Genomic DNA, 7469 nt, shown 5'->3' on the forward strand with positions numbered 1-7469 from the left:
CCTGCTGACAGTATTTCACTAGCAGTATCTTGCTGTAAAGCTTTCTATCTCATTACGCCTGTGTGTGACTGCCTCTGACAGGTCACTTAGTAAAAACTTGCTAGATGCATAACTGGATCAAGATAAAATAATTCAAGATAGTTCTTAGGAGCAACCCAAGAGGTAAACTTTTAAAGATTTCTTTTCCTTCCATGTCTGTCTGAGTTCTTATCAAATAAGAACTGGCCAGAGAGCAGGATAGACAGCAAAATTAGATTATCATTGGGTAGGTTTTTGAATGTTTACTGTATATCTGAAGGCAACTTTACTGATTTGTTTGAACTGTTACAATAATATGATCAAAAAGACTAGCAAATAAAGTTGTGACAGAAACAAATAGTTGATTAGAAAAGCAGAATGTTGCTAAAGATGAAGCCATATTTAGGCATACATTTTACAGTACAAAGGCCTCTGGGACTTAGTCCAAGCTCCTCAGTTTCGAATAAAGGAGCTTTGGGACCAAAGAAACAATTGACTAAAACCATAGAACTTGTTGAGAACAGAGTTAAGAACAACCAGGAACATGTTTGTGTTGTCATATTGACACATCAAATAGTAAATAAAACTTTTAAAATCTTCTATAAAAGCCATGCTATTGGGCCATCGGAAAAGCCATGATGTGTTTTTGCAGAGAATAACAACACATCACGGCTTTTCCAACAACCCAGTGTATAACTTCAGGCTAGAGTATGTATTTTCAGTGAGGAAGGGATTTTTCTGACTTTAATTTAGAGGAGATCAGTTCAGCTTCATACCAGTTTATCTTTAGATGCTTACTAATACACCTAGAGCAATCACGTTTTGTTCTTTTTTTTTTTTCCCCCTCTTCAAAAAAGAGGCAGTATGATCTGCTATGTACAAGAGAATACTGGACTGGAATTGGGAATTGGGTTCTGAACATGCCTCTGCCAATAAGTAACTGTTGCCCTTGATTTTTTTGTCTAACTCCCAAGGTCTCAGTTTCCTTACCAGTAAAGAAGCCGAAGTAGGTGGTCCATTGAGACTAGTTTTAACAATCTTGTGTTTGTCTTATATTTGTCATGATCTTATATTTTAATAGCAAATTTTGTCTCTGTTAAATCATTATGTGGGGACCAGCAGATGGCATAATGGTTATGATCCTGGTTATGATCTTCTGTAGTCAACCGTGATTTGAGTCATGGACCTGGTGCCTTAAAACTCATGCCGGGAATGTGTGTATGCGTGTCCAAAATCCTGAGAGAATGGAGCAGGGATTGTGATGTGCCCATGCACCTGGGGGGTGATTTCTCACTTTCTCTCTCTCTGGTGAATGCACGTGCCCTATAACAATCTCTTAAAAACTAAACAAAACAAAAAACCAAAATCATTATGTGTTCTGTTATCATACAAGTAAAGCAATAAACAGAGACAGAGTATCAGAAGAAAATGAACAACTCTTAATGTTGAGTCTGTTTCTATTCTGAACATAAACACGGTTTTCTTTTCTTTTTTTTCCATCGTCACAGGCATACCACTTCTCCACATCTGCTCCAGGAAGAAAGTGCCTGCCATTCCTATTGTTCCCACGCAGGTTCATGCCAGCCCAGAACAGAGAATCAGGTCAGTTCAAGGATTGTTTCGTCTATCAAATAAGGAACCGTTAAGAAAATGTGATGGTCTTTGCTGCATCACTGAAAAGTATCCAGGCCATTGCAGAAAAGCTGGGATTCAGTCCTCTTTTATCAATGATGGCTGGATCAATTTGGGAAAGTTGTCTTTCTTTTTTTCTTTCTGCACCAAAAAAAAAAAAAAAAAAAAAAAGAGGGGGACGGTGCATTGGAATAAACTATCTTCAGTTTCAATTCTAGCTTTAAATAGTTTTACTTTTATAGTAGGTATCTATATAGAATAAACTCTTGTTTTTAAAGCATTACTTCTCCCCCCCACTGGAAAAATCTAGTTGTTTTGTAAAAACAGGGTTTGGAACTGTTAAATCTTTGTATTTGTATTGTAGTGACTAGTTTAAGGGATATTTTGAGACACTTAACAGCACCTCAGTGATTACCTAATAACCTTGGTGTCAGTGTTTTACTTCACTTGGTTGTTACTGAAAAGTTGTTTATTTTTTACATTCACAGTCTTCAGCTTAGAGAGGGTACCTTTCAAACCATGTTACTTCTGTGTCAATTGTTGTTGACTGAATTCACACTACAATAGCTTAACCAAAAAGAAATTATCAGATTTTTGGGAGAGTCCCAGGAGACACCATGGGATCCGAGCTCAGAAATGCCCCTGCTCTGCCCAGTGAGAACCCAGGACACACACAGTCGGGTTTCCCGCAGGCTCTCAGCCAGGCTCCTCTCATTCTTTTCTGTCTCTTTGGGAACTGGCTCTCTGCACATTTCATTCTTTGTGATGGGAAGGGTGGTTGCCACCACCTCCCAAGCTTTATATCTTGCATTTCAGACTCCCAAAGAAAGGACAGCTCTGCAGTACTCCAGCCCAGAGTTACGGAACAGACTCTAATTCGTCAGTCAGAAGACTTGAAAAGTTGTGGTTTAGGGCTGGGTCATTTTTAAATTATTCATTGGCTGTTTTTGTTTCAAAACCTATTTTCAGACAGGGTCGAACTTATTTCTACTAAAATGCAGATTGCTAATAAGACAGTATAGTAGTATTCCTTTCAGATATGTTTGCATTTTAATTGGGATCAAAGATTAAGCTGATGTTGTATTTCTCAAACTCTGTAAGTGAAAGCTTAGAGTTCTAGTACTTAAGAAAAGATGAACATAAATATAAGAAGAGCATTAGGGGAGGAGGACAGATAGATAATCAAATATGTGTTTCTGAGGAAGTAGTGTTATAATACAAACAATAGATGAAGCAGGCAAAAGGAAAGGCTTTTTATCTTCTTTTTTTTTCTTTTCTACGTTGTTGCCTTAGGGTTTGTGAACTGGTAGGAGAGAGAGAGAGGGAAAGTGAATAATCAACCTCCAGGAGAGATGGCCATGGCCATCTCCTCCATTCTCTTGAGATTTTTGGGACGCACACACGTACAACCTGAGTTTCAAACCTGTAGATCTAGGACTCCAACCATGGTCAGCCATGTGTGAATCCAGCTCTTTGACCACCACATCACCAGCTGACCCAAGAAAGGCTTTATTATTTTACTTTTTTGTGAAAACAGATCTGACTGTAGGAGAAAGCATCATTAGGTTTAGTCCCAGTTCAGCTGCCAACTATGATTTTGGGTAAATCTCTCTGTTCACCCCAATTTATTTGAATCTTGGCATGGCCATGTACCAGTTGTGTGATTTGAGCTTTTAGACATCAGTTTCTTCAAAATGGAGTAGGTGATAGTGGATTATTGTGGGGAAGAAAAATATGTTAACTGTTCAGAACAGTTTCTGGTACATCATCATCATCATCCATTTTGAAATGAATGAAGTAGATCATATGATTGCAAGGGTCACATAGCTCACTAAATATGTGTGGCTTTAAGATTTTTTGATATGGAATAAAACCTTTTTTCTGAATAAAGACTTTCGGGCATCTGTTTGAGTCCATGCGGAGGCCAATTTTGTTACCATTGATAAAAGTTACTTTGAATTAAGTATGTTTTGTAGTTATCTATCACTACACGTATTAGTCTGTTAGGGCTGCTGTACCACAAACTTGGTGGTTTAAAAATAAATTAATTGTCTCATGGTCTAGAGGCTCAAAGTCTGAAAGCAAGGTGTTGTCAAGATTGGTTCCTTCTGAGGCCTATGAGGGAAGGATTTGTTCCAGGCCTCTGTTCTTGGCTTATAGATGGTCATCTTTGTCCTGTCTCTTTACATCAGCTTTCCTCTATGGATGTCTCTGTGCCCAGACTTCTTTTTATAAGGACGGCAGCTATAGTGGGCCCACCTAATGACCTCATATTGATTACCTCTGTAAAGATCCTGTCTCCAAATAAGGTCGCATTTTGAGGTACTGAGGTTAGGATTTCAATATATGAGTATTAGAGGAACACAGTTCAACCTGTAGCACTATATAGGAATTCACTCCAAAACATAGCAGCTTAAACAGCAAAGATTATCTCAGTCTTTGTTGATCAGGAATCTGAGTGCAGCTTTGCTGAGTCCTCTGACTCAGGGTCTCTCACAAAGCTGCAGTCACCATATGTCCCAGGGCTGTGGTCTCATCTGAAGGTCATGGGAGGTGAGCAGCTTCCAATTAACTCAGGTGATTGTGGGCAACATTTAGTTCTTTACTGATTGTTGGGCCAAGGCCCCAGTTCTTTGGGTAGGCTGTTTGCTGGAAGCCAACCTCAGTTTTCCTTTCTATGTGACCTTTTTCCATTGAGCAACTCGCAGCATGGAAGTCTAACTTCCATTAGACCCAGCTAGCAAGGGAGGGTAAGCACAGTGAAAGGCACAGTGTTTTTGTGACGTAATTGCAGTGGCATCTTGTCGCTGTTCCAAATTCTGTTCCTTAGGGGTGAGGTACTAGACCCAGACCACGGTCAAAGAGAGAGGGTTACAGCAGGGTATTATTACCATGAGGTGAGATCATTGGGAGCCATCTTTGAAGTTGCCTTCTGTAGTGTGTACAAAAGAAGAAAGAAGAAAATAGGCCAAGCAGAAGCATCATACATTGTTTTATATTCAGAAAGTTTAGTCTTAGACTTCAAACAGAAGTTTATCACTGTTTTGCATTATATGGGTTTGTAAACAAAGTACATCATTCTTACCAAAAAAAAAAAGCATAACTTTTATCTCCATTTCCTTTTTTAGACTCTGTAACAAAAACGGTTTAGGGAAACATAACTCAGAAATGAAAGTCTGTGTCGATGAATTCTTAAGAGAATTCAAGAAAGTATAAATGGACAAATGCACTTAATGTGAAGTTCAGATTGTCAGGTATAAAAGGCTTTTGTAATCAGAAAAAATTAAATTGTAAGATGAAATAACCTTACTAAATAGCTTTAGGACTTTAAATTTTAATTCAGTTTTCCTTTATTTCAAGAAGCAATACTTTAACTATTCAGGATTAGAATCACTGATCATTTTAATCACCATTTTATTTCCTATTGTGAAATTTTTTCTTTTTCTTTTTCTGGAGACTTTTGGTTTAGTGAATAAAGCCTCAGGTTTGTATGCCCACATCGTGAATTGATTTCTTAAAAAATCCTGATTAGCCCTTGGGTGGTGCTTGTTTTAGGGACAGAACAATCTTTATCAAGAGTATGGTAGAAAAAAATTTTATGAAATATTAAAAGCAGATATGAGAGTGAAAAACTACAATGTAAAATATTTGGTTTTGGTTAAATTCCCAAACTTACCCATATTTATTGAATTAAATCATGATATTGTTGCCTATAGCTAATTGTTCCAGGACAGATTTCCTAACTTTTTAGTATTTCCTCATCTGTAAATTGGGTTTTTAATAGTAATTAATATAATACAATAGAAGCACAAAGAGCTTGGCCCTGTGCTGTCACATAGTCAGTAAAAACTGAGTTATGTTAGCTGCTGTTGTTACAAACATCAACTTCAGTTTTACTTCTGAATTTTTGAAGGTTACAATATAAACCAAACAGGGCCCACAGCTAATGATAGGTTTAGTTGATTGATCATACATTTTATTAGCATATTGATGTTATTTTCAAAAGTATAGAGTTTGCATAAGAGCATATGAACTTACTGACATTGCATACATTTCTGACTTAAGATGAAAAAGAGGGGCAAAAAAGAAAATGGAGGGAATAGTGTGCTATTTTTACTCACCTCCCAGGGGAATGGCCACACTGCAATCTCTTCTCCTTTATTCTGTTTTCAGAATTTTGAGCACACATGCACACATGACAGATGTGATTTTCTTTTTTCCTTTCCTTTTTTTTTTTTTTTTAAGAGGTTTTTGCTTTAAGGCTCGTGCGTTCACCAGAGAGAGACAGAGACAGTGAGAGGGAATCCCTTCTCGCCATGCTCGTCTCAGAATCTTGGGCATTCATGCACACTGGTGCCTGATATGAGTTTCAAGCTCCTGGGTCTGGAACTGGGACTCGAACTGTGGTTGGCCATGTGGAAGTCCAGAGCCTCAGTCAGTACACCACCTCCTGGCCCCCTGAGGAAATATATTATAGTCAGTAAATACATTTCTAAAACTTAGGAATGCTGAGATACTAAGTTTGTATTTTCTTTTTAAATTTTGTCCACCACTAGCTGCTTTCCTGTTTTTCGTTTTGTTAGGTTGTGAGTGGGGAGAGGGGCTGGCTGCTCCTGTCATAGTCTTACGAGGACATGTCATGCTGGTCCTATGTTCCCTGTGGTGATGTGAGTGCTCCTTGCTTGTGCCTCAGTTTATGACTAAATGGCATTTTTTATCTACATTATTCTGTCTGTGAGATAACTGTGCATGCTCAGTAGCAGTCTTAAGAATGCAAAACTCCTCCTTTTAGAAAAAAAGATCTATGTGTATGTTAAGAGAAATATGGAATTTAAGAGAAAGTCGTCATCTTTTTTTTTTAAAAAAGAGATTTTTTGCTATAGGGTGCATGTGCTCTCCAGAGAGAGAGAGAGAGACAGAGAAAGCAGAAAATCATCTCCCAGAGGGAATGGACACACCGCAGTCCCTTCAAGGAGGAGGTCTCCTACTCAAACATCTTGCCCTTAATTTGGTCAGACGTCAGCTTTAACTTTGCTTGAGCACATTATTTTGGGGGCTTTATGTAAATGAAAACAAAGACATTGACTGACAATATAAATAATGTAGAAGAAGAGTTCCTTCCGGTTCGCCCACCGCCCCCGCAGTGAGTTCCAGCAGCTCCAGCAGCAGGAGGAGCGGTAGGGTTTATCCACTCAACTCCACAAAGGTTCTAGGCGCGTTGCAGCCTTATCAGGCACCCAGCACGCACCCTGTCCGCAGCCAAGATGCCCAAGAGGAAGGTCAGCTCAGCCGAGGGGATGGCCAAGGGAGAGCCCAAGAGGAGATCAGAGAGGTTGTCGGCTAAACCTCCTGCAAAACTGGAGATGAAGCCAAAAAAGGCTTCAGGGGAGGATAAATCTTCAGACGAAAGAGTGCAAACAAAAGGGAAAAGGGGAGCAAAGGGGAAACAGGCTGAAGTGGCCAACCGAGACACTAAAGAAGATTTACCTGTAGTAAATGGAGAAACTAAAAATGAGGAGAGTCCACCCTCTGATGAAGCAGGCGAGAAAGAAGTCAAGTCTGAGTAATATCATATACCATGTCTTATCAGTGGTCCCTGTCTTCCTTCTTGTACAATCCAGAGGAATATTTTTATCAACTATTTTGTAAATGCAAGTTTTTTAGTAGCTCTAGAAACATTTTTAAGGAAAGAATCCCAACTCATCCCATTTAAGTGTAAATGCTTCTTTGTAAGAGGTGAAATAATTTACTGGTTATTTTTCAGTACAACCAGAAAATAGGGGGATATTGACTTATAGGAGGCTTTGACTCTCTTGCGT

General features: G+C 38.8%; 1 protein-coding gene across 1 annotated transcript in view; it reads left to right on the forward strand.

The window, feature by feature from the left end:
- Positions 1 to 1516: 1516 nt before the first annotated feature.
- Positions 1517 to 7469, forward strand: part of WDFY3 (WD repeat and FYVE domain containing 3) — a 258678-nt gene continuing 252725 nt past the window's right edge. Inside the window, exon 1 of the mRNA XM_014585831.2 lies at positions 1517 to 1620. The gene's annotated coding sequence lies outside the window, so the exon portion shown is untranslated. The remainder of the gene's footprint in view (positions 1621 to 7469) is intronic.

This window comes from Tupaia chinensis, unplaced genomic scaffold (genome assembly GCF_000334495.1).
Source record: "Tupaia chinensis unplaced genomic scaffold, TupChi_1.0 Scaffold000094_1, whole genome shotgun sequence".
NCBI lineage: Eukaryota > Metazoa > Chordata > Mammalia > Scandentia > Tupaiidae > Tupaia > Tupaia belangeri.